We start from the raw sequence: 20,250 nt of genomic DNA, 5'->3' as shown, positions 1-20,250 counted from the left end.
AACTCTAAATCCAACACGGTTTGTGCTAGCTTCTTGAAACTTCACGCAATAAAGTAGTTTCACGTTCTATCTCTATGTTTTGTTTCCTCTTGATGTAGCCCTAAGCAGTGACTGGCGAGAAACACTTTCATGGAAAGGGGTGGCTTCCCAAAATTACGAATCTCCAGAAATCTCAGCAAATATTTTTTCACCCAAACTGGATGATACTTTCAGGTAATGATCAGTACACTAAGGCGACTTGGTTCCCCAAATTTCGTTCTTCTATGTTGAAGCGTTCGTTTCCAGTAACAGTTTGAATTTTAGGTTTCAGTCTGTTTTCTCCTATATTGATAGATGTATTTGGAACTCTGAATCCAACAAGGTTTGTGCTAGGTTCTTGAAACTTGACACAATAAAGTAGTTTCACGTTCTATCTATATGTTTTGTTTCCTCTTGATGTAGCCCTAACAGTGACTGGCGAGAAACACTTTCATGGATAGGGGATGCCAGGCTTCCCAAATACATGAATCTCCAGAAATCTCAGGAAATATTTTTTCACCCAAAAAGGATGATACTTTCAGGTAATGATCAGTACACTAAGGCGACTTGGTTCCCCAAATTTCGTTTTTCTATGTTAAAGCGTTCGTTTCCAGTAACAGTTTGAATTTTTAGGTTTCACTCTGTTTTCTCCTATATTGATAGATGTATTTGGAAGTCTAAATCCAACACGGTTTGTGCTAGCTTCTTGAAACTTGACACAATAAAGTAGTTTCACGTTCTATCTCTATGTTTTGTTTCCTCTTGATGTAGCCCTAAGCAGTGACTGGCGAGAAACACTTTCATGGAAAGGGGTTGCCAGGATTCCCAAATATACGAATCTCCAGAAATCTCAGCAAATATTTTTTCAACCAAACTGGATGATACTTTCAGGTAATGATCAGTACACTAAGGCGACTTGGTTCCCCAAATGTCGTTCTTCTATGTTGAAGCGTTCGTTTCCAGTAACAGTTTGAATTTTTAGGTTTCACTCTGTTTTCTCCTATATTGATAGATGTATTTGGAACTCTAAATCCAACACGGTTTGTGCTAGCTTCTTGAAACTTGACACAATAAAGTAGTTTCACGTTCTATCTCCATGTTTGTTTCCTCTTGATGTAGCCCTAACAGTGACTGGCGAGAAACACTTTCATGGAAAGGGGTTGCCAGGCTTCCCAAAATTACGAATCTCCAGAAATCTCAGGAAATATTTTTTCACCCAAACAGGATGATACTTTCAGGTAATGATCAGTACACTAAGGCGACTTGGTTCCCCAAATTTCGTTGTTCTATGTTGAAGCGTTCGTTTCCAGTAACAGTTTGAATTTTTAGGTTTCACTCTGTTTTCTCCTATATTGATAGATGTATTTGGAACTCTAAATCCAACACGGTTTGTGCTAGCTTCGTGAAACTTGACACAATAAAGTAGTTTCACGTTCTATCTCTATGTTTTGTTTCCTCTTGATGTAGCCCTAAGCAGTGACTGGCGAGAAACACTTTCATGGAAAGGGGTGGCTTCCCAAAATTACGAATCTCCAGAAATCTCAGCAAATATTTTTTCACCCAAACTGGATGATACTTTCAGGTAATGATCAGTACACTAAGGCGACTTGGTTCCCCAAATTTCGTTTTTCTATGTTGAAGCGTTCGTTTCCAGTAACAGTTTGAATTTTTAGGTTTCACTCTGTTTTCTCCTATATTGATAGATGTATTTGGAACTCTAAATCCAACACGGTTTGTGCTAGCTTCTTGAAACTTGACACAATAAAGTAGTTTCACGTTCTATCTCTATGTTTTGTTTCCTCTTGATGTAGCCCTAACAGTGACTGGCGAGAAACACTTTCATGGAAAGGGGTTGCCAGGCTTCCCAAATATACGAATCTCCAGAAATCTCAGCAAATATTTTTTCACCCAAACTGGATGATACTTTCAGGTAATGATCAGTACACTAAGGCGACTTGGTTTCCCAAATGTCGTTCTTCTATGTTGAAGCTTTCGTTTCCAGTAACAGAATGAATTTTTAGGTTTCACTCTGTTTTCTCCTATATTGATAGATGTATTTGGAACTCTAAATCCAACACGGTTTGTGCTAGCTTCTTGAAACTTGACACAATAAAGTAGTTTCACGCTCTATCTCTATGTTTTGTTTCCTCTTGATGTAGCCCTAACAGTGACTGGCGAGAAACACTTTCATGGAAAGGGGTTGCCAGGCTTCCCAAATATACGAATCTCCAGAAATCTCAGCAAATATTTTTTCACCCAAACAGGATGATACTTTCAGGTAATGATCAGTACACTAAGGCGACTTGGTTCCCCAAATTTCATTGTTCTATGTTGAAGCGTTCGTTTCCAGTAACAGTTTGAATTTTTAGGTTTCACTCTGTTTTCTCCTATATTGATAGATGTATTTGGAACTCTAAATCCAACACGGTTTGTGCTAGCTTCTTGAAACTTGACACAATAAAGTAGTTTCACGTTCTATCTCTATGTTTTGTTTCCTCTTGATGTAGCCCTAAGCAGTGACTGGCGAGAAACACTTTCATGGAAAGGGGTGGCTTCCCAAAATTACGAATCTCCAGAAATCTCAGCAAATATTTTTTCACCCAAACTGGATGATACTTTCAGGTAATGATCAGTACACTAAGGCGACTTGGTTCCCCCAATTTCGTTCTTCTATGTTGAAGCGTTCGTTTCCAGTAACAGTTTGAATTTTTAGGTTTCACTCTGTTTTCTCCTATATTGATAGATGTATTTGGAACTCTAAATCCAACACGGTTTGTGCTAGCTTCTTGAAACTTGACACAATAAAGTAGTTTCACGTTCTATCTCTATGTTTTGTTTCCTCTTGATGTAGCCCTAACAGTGACTGGCGAGAAACACTTTCATGGAAAGGGGTTGCCAGGCTTCCCAAATATACGAATCTCCAGAAATCTCAGCAAATATTTTTTCACCCAAACAGGATGATACTTTCAGGTAATGATCAGTACACTAAGGCGACTTGGTTCCCCAAATGTCGTTCTTCTATGTTGAAGCTTTCGTTTCCAGTAACAGTTTGAATTTTTAGGTTTCACTCTGTTTTCTCCTATATTGATAGATGTATTTGGAACTCTAAATCCAACACGGTTTGTGCTAGCTTCTTGAAACTTGACACAATAAAGTAGTTTCACGTTCTATCTCTATGTTTTGTTTCCTCTTGATGTAGCCCTAACAGTGACTGGCGAGAAACACTTTCATGGAAAGGGGTTGCCAGGCTTCCCAAATATACGAATCTCCAGTAATCTCAGGAAATATTTTTTCACCCAAACAGGATGATACTTTCAGGTAATGATCAGTACACTAAGGCGACTTGGTTCCCCAAATTTCGTTTTTCTATGTTAAAGCGTTCGTTTCCTGTAACAGTTTGAATTTTTAGGTTTCACTCTGTTTTCTCCTATATTGATAGATGTATTTGGAACTCTAAATCCAACACGGTTTGTGCTAGCTTCTTGAAACTTGACACAATAAAGTAGTTTCACGTTCTATCTCTATGTTTTGTTTCCTCTTGATGTAGCCCTAAGCAGTGACTGGCGAAAAACACTTTCATGGAAAGGGGTTGCCAGGATTCCCAAAATTACGAATCTCCAGAAATCTCAGCAAATATTTTTTCAACCAAACTGGATGATACTTTCAGGTAATGATCAGTACACTAAGGCGACTTGGTTCCCCAAATGTCGTTCTTCTATGTTGAAGCGTTCGTTTCCAGTAACAGTTTGAATTTTTAGGTTTCACTCTGTTTTCTCCTATATTGATAGATGTATTTGGAACTCTGACTCCAACACGGTTTGTGCTAGCTTCTTGAAACTTGACACAATAAAGTAGTTTCACGTTCTATCTCTATGTTTTGTTTCCTCTTGATGTAGCCCTAAGCAGTGACTGGCGAGAAACACTTTCATGGAAAGGGGTTGCCAGGGTTCCCAAATATACGAATCTCCAGAAATCTCAGGAAATATTTTTTCACCCAAACTGGATGATACTTTCAGGTAATGATCAGTACACTAAGGAGACTTGGTTCCCCAAATTTCGTTTTTCTATGTTTAAGCGTTCGTTTCCAGTAACAGTTTGAATTTTTAGGTTTCACTCTGTTTTCTCCTATATTGATAGATGTATTTGGAAGTCTAAATCCAACACGGTTTGTGCTAGCTTCTTGAAACTTGACACAATAAAGTAGTTTCACGTTCTATCTCTATGTTTTGTTTCCTCTTGATGTAGCCCTAAGCAGTGACTGGCGAGAAACACTTTCATGGAAAGGGGTTGCCAGGATTCCCAAAATTACGAATCTCCAGAAATCTCAGCAAATATTTTTTCAACCAAACTGGATGATACTTTCAGGTAATGATCAGTACACTAAGGCGACTTGGTTCCTCAAATTTCGTTTTTCTATGTTGAAGCGTTCGTTTCCAGTAACAGTTTGAATTTTTAGGTTTCACTCTGTTTTCTCCTATATTGATAGATGTATTTGGAACTCTAAATCCAACACGGTTTGTGCTAGCTTCTTGAAACTTGACACAATAAAGTAGTTTCACGTTCTATCTCTATGTTTTGTTTCCTCTTGATGTAGCCCTAAGCAGTGACTGGCGAGAAACACTTTCATGGAAAGGGGTTGCCAGGCTTCCCAAATATACGAATCTCCAGAAATCTCAGGAAATATTTTTTCACCCAAACAGGATGATACTTTCAGGTAATGATCAGTACACTAAGTCGACTTGGTTCCCCAAATTTCGTTCTTCTATTTTGAAGCGTTCGTTTTCAGTAACAGTTTGAATTTTTAGGTTTCACTTTGTTTTCTCCTATATTGATAGATGTATTTGGAAGTCTAAATCCAACACAGTTTGTGCTAGCTTCTTGAAACTTGACACAATAAAGTAGTTTCACGTTCTATCTCTATGTTTTGTTTCCTCTTGATGTAGCCCTAAGCAGTGACTGGCGAGAAACACTTTCATGGAAAGGGGTTGCCAGGCTTCCCAAAATTACGAATCTCCAGAAATCTCAGCAAATATTTTTTCACCCAAACTGGATGATACTTTCAGGTAATGATCACTACACTAAGGCGACTTGGTTCCCCAAATTTTGTTCTTCTATGTTGAAGCGTTCATTTCCAGTAACAGTGTGAATTTTTAGGTTTCACTCTGTTTTCTCCTATATTGATAGATGTATTTGGAACTCTGAATCCAACACGGTTTGTGCTAGCTTCTTGAAACTTGAGACAATAAAGTAGTTTCACGTTCTATCTCTAAGTTTTGTTTCCTCTTGATGTAGCACTAACAGTGACTGGCGAGAAACACTTTCATGGAAAGGGGTTGCCAGGCTTCCCAAATATACGAATCTCCAGAAATCTCAGGAAATATTTTTTCACCCAAACAGGATGATACTTTCAGGTAATGATCAGTACACTAAGGCGACTTGGTTCCCCAAATTTCGTTTTTCTATGTTGAAGCGTTCGTTTCCAGTAACAGTTTGAATTTTTAGGTTTCACTCTGTTTTCTCTTATATTGATAGATGTATTTGGAACTCTAAATCCAACACGGTTTGTGCTAGCTTCTTGAAACTTGACACAATAAATTAGTTTCACGTTCTATCTCTATGTTTTGTTTCCTCTTGATGTAGCCCTAAGCAGTGACTGACGAGAAACACTTTCATGGAAAGGGGTTGCCAGGCTTCCCAAAATTACGAATCTCCAGAAATCTCAGCAAATATTTTTTCACCCAAACTTGATAATACTTTCAGGTAATGATCAGTACACTAAGGCGACTTTGTTCCCCCAATTTCGTTCTTCTATGTTGAAGCGTTCATTTCCAGTAACAGTTTGAATTTTTAGGTTTCACTCTGTTTTCTCCTATATTGATAGATGTATTTGGAACTCTGAATCCAACACGGTTTGTGCTAGCTTCTTGAAACTTGACACAATAAAGTAGTTTCACGTTCTATCTCTATGTTTTGTTTCCTCTTGATGTAGCCCTAAGCAGTGACAGGCGAGAAACACTTTCATGGAGAGGTGTTGCCAGGCTTCCCAAGTATACGAATCTCCAGAAATCTCGGCAAATATTTTTTCACCCAACCTGGATGATACTTTCAGGTAATGATCAGTACACTAAGGCGACTTGGTTCCCCAAATGTCGTTCTTCTATGTTGAAGCGTTCGTTTCCAGTAACAGTTTGAATTTTTAGGTTTCACTCTGTTTTCTCCTATATTGATAGATGTATTTGGAACTCTGACTCCAACACGGTTTGTGCTAGCTTCTTGAAACTTGACACAATAAAGTAGTTTCACGTTCTATCTCTATGTTTTGTTTCCTCTTGATGTAGCCCTAACAGTGACTGGCGAGAAACACTTTCATGGAAAGGGGTTGCCAGGCTTCAAAAATATACGAATCTCCAGAAATCTCAGGAAATATTTTTCACCCAAACAGGATGATACTTTCAGGTAATGATCAGTACACTAAGGCGACTTGGTTCGCCAAATTTCGTTCTTCTATTTTGAAGCGTTCCTTTCCAATAACAGTTTGAATTTTTAGGTTTCACTCTGTTTTCTCCTATATTGATAGAATTATTTGGAAGTCTAAATCCAACACAGTTTGTGCTAGCTTCTTGAAACTTGACACAATAAAGTAGTTTCACGTTCTATGTCTATGTTTTGTTTCCTCTTGATGTAGCCCTAAGCAGTGACTGGCGAGAAACACTTTCATGGAAAGGGGTTGCCAGGCTTCCCAAAATTACGAATCTCCAGAAATCTCAGCAAATATTTTTTCACCCAAACTGGATGATACTTTCAGGTAATGATCAGTACACTAAGGCGACTTGGTTCCCCAAATTTCGTTCTTCTATGTTGAAGCGTTCGTTTCCAGTAACAGTTTGAAATTTTAGGTTTCACTCTGTTTTCTCCTATATTGATAGATGTATTTGGAACTCTGAAACCAACACGGTTTGTGCTAGCTTCTTGAAACTTGACACAATAAAGTAGTTTCACGTTCTATCTCTATGTTTTGTTTCCTCTTGATGTAGCACTAACAGTGACTGGCGAGAAACACTTTCATGGAAAGGGGTTGCCAGGCTTCCCAAATATACGAATCTCCAGAAATCTCAGGAAATATTTTTTCACCCAAACAGGATGATACTTTCAGGTAATGATCAGTACACTAAGGCGACTTGGTTCCCCAAATTTCGTTTTTCTATGTTGAAGCGTTCGTTTCCAGTAACAGTTTGAATTTTTAGGTTTCACTCTGTTTTCTCCTATATTGATAGATGTATTTGGAACTCTAAATCCAACACGGTTTGTGCTAGCTTCTTGAAACTTGACACAATAAAGTAGTTTCATGTTCTATCTCTATGTTTTGTTTCCTCTTGATGTAGCCCTAAGCAGTGACTGGCGAGAAACACTTTCATGGAAAGGGGTTGCCAGGCTTCCCAAAATTACGAATCTCCAGAAATCTCAGCAAATATTTTTTCACCCAAACTGGATGATACTTTCAGGTAATGATCAGTACACTAAGGCGACTTGGTTCCCCAAATGTCGTTCTTCTATGTTGAAGCGTTCGTTTCCAGTAACAGTTTGAATTTTTAGGTTTCACTCTGTTTTCTCCTATATTGATAGATGTATTTGGAACTCTAAATCCAACACGGTTTATGCTAGCTTCTTGAAACTTGACACAATACAGTAGTTTCACGTTCTATCTCTATGTTTTGTTTCCTCTTGATGTAGCCCTAAGCAGTGACTGGCGAGAAACACTTTCATGGAAAGGGGTTGCCAGGCTTCCCAAAATTACGAATCTCCAGATCTCAGCAAATATTTTTTCACCCAAACTGGATGATACTTTCAGGTAATGATCAGTACACTAAAGCGACTTGGTTCCCCAAATTTCGTTCTTCTATGTTGAAGCGTTCGTTTCCAGTAACAGTTTGAAATGTTAGGTTCACTCTGTTTTCTCCTATATTGATAGATGTATTTGGAACTCTAAATCCAACACGGTTTGCGCTAGCTTCTTGAAACTTGACACAATAAAGTAGTTTCACGTTCTATCTCTATGTTTTGTTTCCTCTTGATGTAGCCCTAAGCAGTGACTGGCGAGAAACACTTTCATGGAAAGGGGTGGCTTCCCAAAATTACGAATCTCCAGAAATCTCAGCAAATATTTTTTCACCCAAACTGGATGATACTTTCAGGTAATGATCAGTACACTAAGGCGACTTGGTTCCCCCAATTTCGTTCTTCTATGTTGAAGCGTTCGTTTCCAGTAACAGTTGGAATTTTTAGGTTTCACTCTGTTTTCTCCTATATTGATAGATGTATTTGGAACTCTAAATCCAACACGGTTTGTGCTAGCTTCTTGAAACTTGACACAATAAAGTAGTTTCACGTTCTATCTCTATGTTTTGTTTCCTCTTGATGTAGCCCTAACAGTGACTGGCGAGAAACACTTTCATGGAAAGGGGTTGCCAGGCTTCCCAAATATACGAATCTCCAGAAATCTCAGCAAATATTTTTTCACCCAAACTGGATGATATTTTCAGGTAATGATCAGTACACTAAGGCGACTTGGTTCCCCAAATGTCGTTCTTCTATGTTGAAGCTTTCGTTTCCAGTAACAGTTTGAATTTTTAGGTTTCACTCTGTTTTCTCCTATATTGATAGATGTATTTGGAACTCTAAATCCAACACGGTTTGTGCTAGCTTCTTGAAACTTGACACAATAAAGTAGTTTCACGTTCTATCTCTATGTTTTGTTTCCTCTTGATGTAGCCCTAAGCAGTGACTGGCGAGAAACACTTTCATGGAAAGGGGTGGCTTCCCAAAATTACGAATCTCCAGAAATCTCAGCAAATATTTTTTCACCCAAACTGGATGATACTTTCAGGTAATGATCAGTACACTAAGGCGACTTGGTTCCCCCAATTTCGTTCTTCTATGTTGAAGCGTTCGTTTCCAGTAACAGTTGGAATTTTTAGGTTTCACTCTGTTTTCTCCTATATTGATAGATGTATTTGGAACTCTAAATCCAACACGGTTTGTGCTAGCTTCTTGAAACTTGACACAATAAAGTAGTTTCACGTTCTATCTCTATGTTTTGTTTCCTCTTGATGTAGCCCTAACAGTGACTGGCGAGAAACACTTTCATGGAAAGGGGTTGCCAGGCTTCCCAAATATACGAATCTCCAGAAATCTCAGCAAATATTTTTTCACCCAAACTGGATGATACTTTCAGGTAATGATCAGTACACTAAGGCGACTTGGTTCCCCAAATGTCGTTCTTCTATGTTGAAGCTTTCGTTTCCAGTAACAGTTTGAATTTTTAGGTTTCACTCTGTTTTCTCCTATATTGATAGATGTATTTGGAACTCTAAATCCAACACGGTTTGTGCTAGCTTCTTGAAACTTGACACAATAAAGTAGTTTCACGTTGTATCTCTATGTTTTGTTTCCTCTTGATGTAGCCCTAACAGTGACTGGCGAGAAACACTTTCATGGAAAGGGGTTGCCAGGCTTCCCAAATATACGAATCTCCAGTAATCTCAGGAAATATTTTTTCACCCAAACAGGATGATACTTTCAGGTAATGATCAGTACACTAAGGCGACTTGGTTGCCCAAATTTCGTTTTTCTATGTTAAAGCGTTCGTTTCCTGTAACAGTTTGAATTTTTAGGTTTCAGTCTGTTTTCTCCTATATTGATAGATGTATTTGGAACTCTAAATCCAACACGGTTTGTGCTAGCTTCTTGAAACTTGACACAATAAAGTAGTTTCACGTTCTATCTCTATGTTTTGTTTCCTCTTGATGTAGCCCTAAGCAGTGACTGGCGAGAAACACTTTCATGGAAAGGGGTTGCCAGGATTCCCAAAATTACGAATCTCCAGAAATCTCAGCAAATATTTTTTCAACCAAACTGGATGATACTTTCAGGTAATGATCAGTACACTAAGGCGACTTGGTTCCCCAAATGTCGTTCTTCTATGTTGAAGCGTTCGTTTCCAGTAACAGTTTGAATTTTTAGGTTTCACTCTGTTTTCTCCTATATTGATAGATGTATTTGGAACTCTGACTCCAACACGGTTTGTGCTAGCTTCTTGAAACTTGACACAATAAAGTAGTTTCACGTTCTATCTCTATGTTTTGTTTCCTCTTGATGTAGCCCTAAGCAGTGACTGGCGAGAAACACTTTCATGGAAAGGGGTTGCCAGGCTTCCCAAATATACGAATCTCCAGAAATCTCAGGAAATATTTTTTTACCCAAACTGGATGATACTTTCAGGTAATGATCAGTACACTAAGGAGACTTGGTTCCCCAAATTTCGTTTTTCTATGTTAAAGCGTTCTATTCCAGTAACAGTTTGAATTTTTAGGTTTCACTCTGTTTTCTCCTATATTGATAGATGTATTTGGAAGTCTAAATCCAACACAGTTTGTGCTAGCTTCTTGAAACTTGACACAATAAAGTAGTTTCACGTTCTATCTCTATGTTTTGTTTCCTCTTGATGTAGCCCTAAGCAGTGACTGGCGAGAAACACTTTCATGGAAAGGGGTTGCCAGGATTCCCAAAATTACGAATCTCCAGAAATCTCAGCAAATATTTTTTCAACCAAACTGGATGATACTTTCAGGTAATGATCAGTACACTAAGGCGACTTGGTTCCCCAAATGTCGTTCTTCTATGTTGAAGCGTTCGTTTCCAGTAACAGTTTGAATTTTTAGGTTTCACTCTGTTTTCTCCTATATTGATAGATGTATTTGGAACTCTGACTCCAACACGGTTTGTGCTAGCTTCTTGAAACTTGACACAATAAAGTAGTTTCACGTTCTATCTCTATGTTTTGTTTCCTCTTGATGTAGCCCTAACAGTGACTGGCGAGAAACACTTTCATGGAAAGGGGTTGCCAGGCTTCAAAAATATACGAATCTCCAGAAATCTCAGGAAATATTTTTCACCCAAACAGGATGATACTTTCAGGTAATGATCAGTACACTAAGGCGACTTGGTTCGCCAAATTTCGTTCTTCTATTTTGAAGCGTTCCTTTCCAATAACAGTTTGAATTTTTAGGTTTCACTCTGTTTTCTCCTATATTGATAGAATTATTTGGAAGTCTAAATCCAACACAGTTTGTGCTAGCTTCTTGAAACTTGACACAATAAAGTAGTTTCACGTTCTATGTCTATGTTTTGTTTCCTCTTGATGTAGCCCTAAGCAGTGACTGGCGAGAAACACTTTCATGGAAAGGGGTTGCCAGGCTTCCCAAAATTACGAATCTCCAGAAATCTCAGCAAATATTTTTTCACCCAAACTGGATGATACTTTCAGGTAATGATCAGTACACTAAGGCGACTTGGTTCCCCAAATTTCGTTCTTCTATGTTGAAGCGTTCGTTTCCAGTAACAGTTTGAAATTTTAGGTTTCACTCTGTTTTCTCCTATATTGATAGATGTATTTGGAACTCTGAAACCAACACGGTTTGTGCTAGCTTCTTGAAACTTGACACAATAAAGTAGTTTCACGTTCTATCTCTATGTTTTGTTTCCTCTTGATGTAGCCCTAAGCAGTGACTGGCGAGAAACACTTTCATGGAAAGGGGTTGCCAGGATTCCCAAAATTACGAATCTCCAGAAATCTCAGCAAATATTTTTTCAACCAAACTGGATGATACTTTCAGGTAATGATCAGTACACTAAGGCGACTTGGTTCCCCAAATGTCGTTCTTCTATGTTGAAGCGTTCGTTTCCAGTAACAGTTTGAATTTTTAGGTTTCACTCTGTTTTCTCCTATATTGATAGATGTATTTAGAACTCTAAATCCAACACGGTTTGTGCTAGCTTCTTGAAACTTGACACAATAAAGAAGTTTCACGTTCTATCTCTATGTTTTGTTTCCTCTTGATGTAGCCCTAACAGTGACTGGCGAGAAACACTTTCATGGAAAGGGGTTGCCAGGCTTCCCAAATATACGAATCTCCAGAAATCTCAGGAAATATTTTTTCAATCAAAGAGGATGATACTTTCAGGTAATGATCAGTACACTAAGGCGACTTGGTTCCTCAAATTTCGTTTTTCTATGTTGAAGCGTTCGTTTCCAGTAACAGTTTGAATTTTTAGGTTTCACTCTGTTTTCTCCTATATTGATAGATGTATTTGGAACTCTAAATCCAACACGGTTTGTGCTAGCTTCTTGAAACTTGACACAATAAAGTAGTTTCACGTTCTATCTCTATGTTTTGTTTCCTCTTGATGTAGCCCTAAGCAGTGACTGGCGAGAAACACTTTCATGGAAAGGGGTTGCCAGGCTTCCCAAATATACGAATCTCCAGAAATCTCAGGAAATATTTTTTCACCCAAACAGGATGATACTTTCAGGTAATGATCAGTACACTAAGGCGACTTGGTTCCCCAAATTTCGTTCTTCTATTTTGAAGCGTTCGTTTCCAATAACAGTTTGAATTTTTAGGTTTCACTCTGTTTTCTCCTATATTGATAGATGTATTTGGAAGTCTAAATCCAACACAGTTTGTGCTAGCTTCTTGAAACTTGACACAATAAAGTAGTTTCACGTTCTATCTCTATGTTTTGTTTCCTCTTGATGTAGCACTAACAGTGACTGGCGAGAAACACTTTCATGGAAAGGGGTTGCCAGGCTTCCCAAATATACGAATCTCAAGAAATCTCAGGAAATATTTTTTCACCCAAACAGGATGATACTTTCAGGTAATGATCAGTACACTAATTCGACTTGGTTCCCCAAATTTCGTTTTTCTATGTTGAAGCGTTCGTTTCCAGTAACAGTTTGAATTTTTAGGTTTCACTCTGTTTTCTCCTATATTGATAGATGTATTTGGAACTCTAAATCCAACACGGTTTGTGCTAGCTTCTTGAAACTTGACACAATAAAGTAGTTTCACGTTCTATCTCTATGTTTTGTTTCCTCTTGATGTAGCCCTAAGCAGTGACTGGCGAGAAACAGTTTCATGGAAAGGGGTTGCCAGGCTTCCCAAAATTACGAATCTCCAGAAATCTCAGCAAATATTTTTTCACCCAAACTGGATGATACTTTCAGGTAATGATCCGTACACTAAGGTGACTTGGTTCCCCAAATTTCGTTCTTCTATGTTGAAGCGTTCGTTTCCAGTAACAGTTTGAATTTTTAGGTTTCACTCTGTTTTCTCCTATATTGATAGATGTATTTGGAACTCTGAATCCAACACGGTTTGTGCTAGCTTCTTGAAACTTGACACAATAAAGTAGTTTCACGTTCTATCTCTATGTTTTTTTTCCTCTTGATGTAGCCCTAAGCAGTGACAGGCGAGAAACACTTTCATGGAAAGGGGTTGCCAGGCTTCCCAAAATTACGAATCTCCAGAAATCTCAGCAAATATTCTTTCACCCAAACTGGATGATACTTTCAGGTAATGATCAGTACACTAAGGTGACTTGGTTCCCCAAATTTCGTTCTTCTATGTTGAAGTGTTCGTTTCCAGTAACAGTTTGAATTTTTAGGTTTCACTCTGTTTTCTCCTATATTGATAGATGTATTTGGAACTCTGAATCCAACACGGTTTGTGCTAGCTTCTTGAAACTTGACACAATAAAGTAGTTTCACGTTCTATCTCTATGTTTTGTTTCCTCTTGATGTAGCCCTAAGCAGTGACTGACGAGAAACACTTTCATGGAAAGGGGTTGCCAGGCTTCCCAAAATTACGAATCTCCAGAAATCTCAGCAAATATTCTTTCACCCAAACTGGATGATACTTTCAGGTAATGATCAGTACACTAAGGCGACTTGGTTCCCCAAATGTCGTTCTTCTATGTTGAAGCGTTCGTTTCCAGTAACAGTTTGAATTTTTAGGTTTCACTCTGTTTTCTCCTATATTGATAGATGTATTTGGAACTCTGAATCCAACACGGTTTGTGCTAGCTTCTTGAAACTTGACACAATAAAGTAGTTACACGTTCTATCTCTATGTTTTGTTTCCTCTTGATGTAGCCCTAAGCAGTGACTGATGAGAAACACTTTCATGGAAAGGGGTTGCCAGGCTTCCCAAAATTACGAATCTCCAGAAATCTCAGCAAATATTTTTTCACCCAAACTGGATGATACTTTCAGGTAATGTTCAGTACACTAAAGCGACTTGGTTCCCCAAATTTCGTTTTTCTATGTTGAAGCGTTCGTTTCCAGTAACAGTTTGAATTTTTAGGTTTCACTCTGTTTTCTCCTATATTGATAGATGTATTTGGAACTCTGACTCCAACACGGTTTGTGCTAGCTTCTTGAAACTTGACACAATAAAGTAGTTTCACGTTCTATCTCTATGTTTTGTTTCCTCTTGATGTAGCCCTAACAGTGACTGGCGAGAAACACTTTCATGGAAAGGGGTTGCCAGGCTTCCCAAATATACGAATCTCCAGAAATCACAGGAAATATATTTCACCCAAACAGGATGATACTTTCAGGTAATGATCAGTACACTAAGGCGACTTGGTTCCCCAAATTTCGTTTTTCTATGTTGAAGCGTTCGTTTCCAGAAACAGTTTGAATTTTTAGGTTTCACTCTGTTTTCTCCTATATTGATAGATGTATTTGGAACTCTAAATCCAACACGGTTTGTGCTAGCTTTTTGAAACTTGCCACAATAAAGTAGTTTCACGTTCTATCTCTATGTTTTGTTTCCTCTTGATGTAGCCCTAAGCAGTGACTGGCGAGAAACACTTTCATGGAAAGGGGTTGCCAGGCTTCCCAAAATTACGAATCTCCAGAAATCTCAGCAAATATTTTTTCACCCAAACTGGATGATACTTTCAGGTAATGATCAGTACACTAAGGCGACTTGGTTCCCCAAATGTCGTTCTTCTATGTTGAAGCGTTCGTTTCCAGTAACAGTTTGAATTTTTAGGTTTCACTCTGTTTTCTCCTATATTGATAGATGTATTTGGAACTCTAAATCCAACACGGTTTGTGCTAGCTTCTTGAAACTTGACACAATAAAGTAGTTTCACGTTCTATCTCTATGTTTTGTTTCCTCTTGATGTAGCCCTAACAGTGACTGGCGAGAAACACTTTCATGGAAAGGGGTTGCCAGGCTCCCCAAATATACGAATCTCCAGAAATCTCAGCAAATATTTTTTCACCCAAACAGGATGATACTTTCAGGTAATGATCAGTACACTAAGGCGACTTGGTTCCCCAAATTTCGTTTTTCTATGTTAAAGCGTTCGTTTCCAGTAACAGTTTGAATTTTTAGGTTTCACTCTGTTTTCTCCTATATTGATAGATGTATTTGGAACTCTGAATCCAACACGGCTTGTGCTAGCTTCTTGAAACTTGACACAATAAAGTAGTTTCACGTTCTATCTCTATGTTTTGTTTCCTCTTGATGTAGCCCTAAGCAGTGACTGACGAGAAACACTTTCATGGAAAGGGGTTGCCAGGCTTCCCAAAATTACGAATCCCCAGAAATCTCAGCAAATATTTTTTCACCCAAACTGGATGATACTTTCAGGTAATGATCAGTACACTAAGGCGACTTGGTTCCCCAAATTTCGTTTTTCTATGTTGAAGCGTTCGTTTCCAGTAACAGTTTGAATTTTTAGGTTTCACTCTGTTTTCTCCTATATTGATAGATGTATTTGGAACTCTGACTCCAACACGGTTTGTGCTAGCTTCTTGAAACTTGACAATAAAGTAGTTTCATGTTCTATCTCTATGTTTTGTTTCCTCTTGATGTAGCCCTAACAGTGACTGGCGAGAAACACTTTCATGGAAAGGGGTTGCCAGGCTTCCCAAATATACGAATCTCCAGAAATCACAGGAAATATTTTTTCACCCAAACAGGATGATACTTTCAGGTAATGATCAGTACACTAAGGCGACTTGGTTCCCCAAATTTCGTTTTTCTATGTTGAAGCGTTCGTTTCCAGAAACAGTTTGAATTTTTAGGTTTCACTCTGTTTTCTCCTATATTGATAGATGTATTTGGAACTCTAAATCCAACACGGTTTGTGCTAGCTTTTTGAAACTTGACACAATAAAGTAGTTTCACGTTCTATCTCTATGTTTTGTTTCCTCTTGATGTAGCCCTAAGCAGTGACTGGCGAGAAACACTTTCATGGAAAGGGGTTGCCAGGCTTCCCAAAATTACGAATCTCCAGAAATCTCAGCAAATATTTTTTCACCCAAACTGGATGATACTTTCAGGTAATGAACAGTACACTAAGGTGACTTGGTTCCCCAAATTTCGTTCTTCTATGTTGAAGCGTTCGTTTCCAGTAACAGTTTGAATTTTTAGGTTTCACTCTGTTTTCTCCTATATTGATAGATGTATTTGGAACTCTGAATCCAACACGGTTTGTGCTAGCTTCTTGAAACTTGACACAATAAAGTAGTTTCACGTTCTATCTCTATGTTTTGTTTCCTATTGATGTAGCCCTAAGCAGTGACTGGCGAGAAACACTTTCATGGAAAGGGGTTGCCAGGCTTCCCAAATATACGAATCTCCAGAAATCTCAGCAAATATTTTTTCACCCAAACTGGATGATACTTTCAGGTAATGATCAGTACACTAAGGCGACTTGGTTCCCCAAATGTCGTTCTTCTATGTTGAAGCGTTCGTTTCCAGTAACAGTTTGAATTTTTAGGTTTCACTCTGTTTTCTCCTATATTGATAGATGTATTTGGAACTCTAAATCTAACACGGTTTGTGCTAGCTTCTTGAAACTTGACACAATAAAGTAGTTTCACGTTCTATCTCTATGTTTTGTTTCCTCTTGATGTAGCCCTAACAGTGACTGGCGAGAAACACTTTCATGGAAAGGGGTTGCCAGGCTCCCCAAATATACGAATCTCCAGAAATCTCAGCAAATATTTTTTCACCCAAGCAGGATGATACTTTCAGGTAATGATCAGTACACTAAGGCGACTTGGTTCCCCAAATGTCGTTCTTCTATGTTGAAGCGTTCGTTTCCAGTAACAGTTTGAATTTTTAGGTTTCACTCTGTTTTCTCCTATATTGATAGATGTATTTGGAACTCTAAATCCAACACGGTTTGTGCTAGCTTGTTGAAACTTGACACAATAAAGTAGTTTCACGTTCTATCTCTATGTTTTGTTTCCTCTTGATGTAGCCCTAAGCAGTGACTGGTGAGAAACACTTTCATGGAAAGGGGTGGCTTCCCAAATATACGAATCTCCAGAAATCTCAGCAAATATTTTTTCACCCAAACTGGATGATACTTTCAGGTAATGATCAGTACACTAAGGCGACTTGGTTCCCCAAATTTCGTTTTTCTATGTTAAAGCGTTCGTTTCCAGTAACAGTTTGAATTTTTAGGTTTCACTCTGTTTTCTCCTATATTGATAGATGTATTTGGAACTCTAAATCCAACACGGTTTGTGCTAGCTTCTTGAAACTTGACACAATAAAGTAGTTTCACGTTCTATCTCTATGTTTTGTTTCCTCTTGATGTAGCCCTAAGCAGTGACTGGCGAGAAACACTTTCATGGAAAGGGGTTGCCAGGCTTCCCAAAATTACGAATCTCCAGAAATCTCAGCAAATATTTTTTCACCCAAACTGGATGATACTTTCAGGTAATGATCAGTACACTAAGGCGACTTGGTTCCCGAAATGTCGTTCTTCTATGTTGAAGCGTTCGTTTCCAGTAACAGTTTGAATTTTTAGGTTTCACTCTGTTTTCTCCTATATTGATAGATGTATTTGGAACTCTAAATCCAACACGGTTTGTGCTAGCTTCTTGAAACTTGACACAATAAAGTAGTTTCATGTTCTATCTCTATGTTGTGTTTCCTCTTGATGTAGCCCTAAGCAGTGACTGGCGAGAAACGCTTTCATGGAAAGGGGTTGCCAGGCTTCCCAAAATTACGAATCTCCAGAAATCTCAGCAAATATTTTTTCACCCAAACAGGATGATACTTTCAGGTAATGATCAGTACACTAAGGCGACTTGGTTCCCCAAATGTCGTTCTTCTATGTTGAAGCGTTCGTTTCCAGTAACAGTTTGAATTTTTAGGTTTCACTCTGTTTTCTCCTATATTGATAGATGTATTTGGAACTCTAAATCCAACACGGTTTGTGCTAGCTTCTTGAAACTTGACACAATAAAGTAGTTTCACGTTCTATCTCTATGTTTTGTTTCCTCTTGATGTAGCCCTAAGCAGTGACTGGCGAGAAACACTTTCATGGAAAGGGGTTGCCAGGCTTCCCAAATATATGAATCTCCAGAAATCTCAGGAAATATTTTTTCACCCAAACAGGATGATACTTTCAGGTAATGATCAGTACACTAAGGCGACTTGGTTCCCCAAATTTCGTTTTTCTATGTTATAGCGTTCGTTTCCAGTAACAGTTTGAATTTTTAGGTTTCACTCTGTTTTCTCCTATATTGATAGATGTATTTGGAACTCTAAATCCAACCCGGTATGTGCTAGCTTCTTGAAACTTGACACAATAAAGTAGTTTCACGTTCTATCTCTATGCTTTGTTTCCTCTTGATGTAGCCCTAAGCAGTGACTGGCGAGAAACACTTTCATGGAAAGGGGTTGCCAGACTTACCAAAATTACGAATCTCCAGAAATCTCAGCAAATATTTTTTCACCCAAACTGGATGATACTTTCAGGTAATGATCAGTACACTAAGGCTACTTGGTTCCCCAAATTTCGTTCTTCTATGTTGAAGCGTTCGTTTCCAGTAACAGTTTGAATTTTAGGTTTCACTCTGTTTTCTCCTATATTGATAGATGTATTTGGAACTCTGAATCCAACAAGGTTTGTGCTAGGTTCTTGAAACTTGACACAATAAAGTAGTTTCACGTTCTATCTCTATGTTTTGTTTCCTCTTGATGTAGCCCTAAGCAGTGACTGACGAGAAACACTTTCATGGAAAGGGGTTGCCAGGCTTCCCAAATATACGAATCTCCAGAAATCTCAGCAAATATTTTTTCACCCAAACTGGATGATACTTTCAGGTAATGATCAGTACACTAAGGCGACTTGGTTCCCCAAATTTCGTTCTTCTATGTTGAAGCGTTCGCTTCCAGTAACAGTTTGAATTTTTAGGTTTCACTCTGTTTTCTCCTATATTGATAGATGTATTTGGAACTCTGAATCCAACACGGTTTGTGCTAGCTTCTTGAAACTTGACACAATAAAGTAGTTTCACGTTCTATCTCTATGTTTTGTTTCCTCTTGATGTAGCCCTAAGCAGTGACTGGAGAGAAACACTTTCATGGAAAGGGGTTGCCAGGTTTCCCAAAATTATGAATCTCCAGAAATCTCAGCAAATATTTTTTCACCCAAACTGGATGATACTTTCAGGTAATGATCAGTACACTAAGGCGACTTGGTTCCCCAAATTTCGTTCTTCTATGTTGAAGCGTTCGTTTCCAGTAACAGTTTGAATTTTAGGTTTCACTCTGTTTTCTCCTGTATTGATAGATGTATTTGGAAGTCTGAATCCAACAAGGTTTGTGCTAGGTTCTTGAAATTTGACACAATAAAGTAGTTTCACGTTCTATCTCTATGTTTTGTTTCCTCTTGATGTAGCCCTAACAGTGACTGGCGAGAAACACTTTCATGGAAAGGGGTTGCCAGGCTTCCCAAATATATGAATCTCCAGTAATCTCAGGAAATATTTTTTCACCCAAACTGGATGATACTTTCAGGTAATGATCAGTACACTAAGGCGACTTGGTTCCCCAAATTTCATTTTTCTATGTTGAAGCGTTCGTTTCCAGTAACAGTTTGAATTTTTAGGTTTCACTCTGTTTTCTCCTATATTGATAGATGTATTTGGAACTCTAAATCCAACACGGTTTGTGCTAGCTTCTTGAAACTTGACACAATAAAGTAGTTTCACGTTCTATCTCTATGTTTTGTTTCCTCTTGATGTAGCCCTAACAGTGACTGGCGAGAAACACTTTCATGGAAAGGGGTTGCCAGGCTTCCCAAATATACGAATCTCCAGAAATCTCAGGAAATATTTTTTCACCCAAACAGGATGATACTTTCAGGTAATGATCAGTACACTAAGGCGACTTGGTTCCCCAAATTTCGTTTTTCTATGTTAAAGCGTTCGTTTCCAGTAACAGTTTGAATTTTTAGGTTTCACTCTGTTTTCTCCTATATTGATAGATGTATTTGGAACTCTAAATCCAACACGGTTTGTGCTAGCTTCTTGAAACTTGACACAATAAAGTAGTTTCACGTTCTATC

Source organism: Spermophilus citellus (assembly GCF_964194105.1).
Source record: "Spermophilus citellus genome assembly, chromosome: 7".
Lineage (NCBI taxonomy): Eukaryota > Metazoa > Chordata > Mammalia > Rodentia > Sciuridae > Spermophilus > Spermophilus citellus.
The sequence above is the reverse complement of the archived record's forward strand: the minus strand, read 5'-3'. Positions refer to the sequence as shown.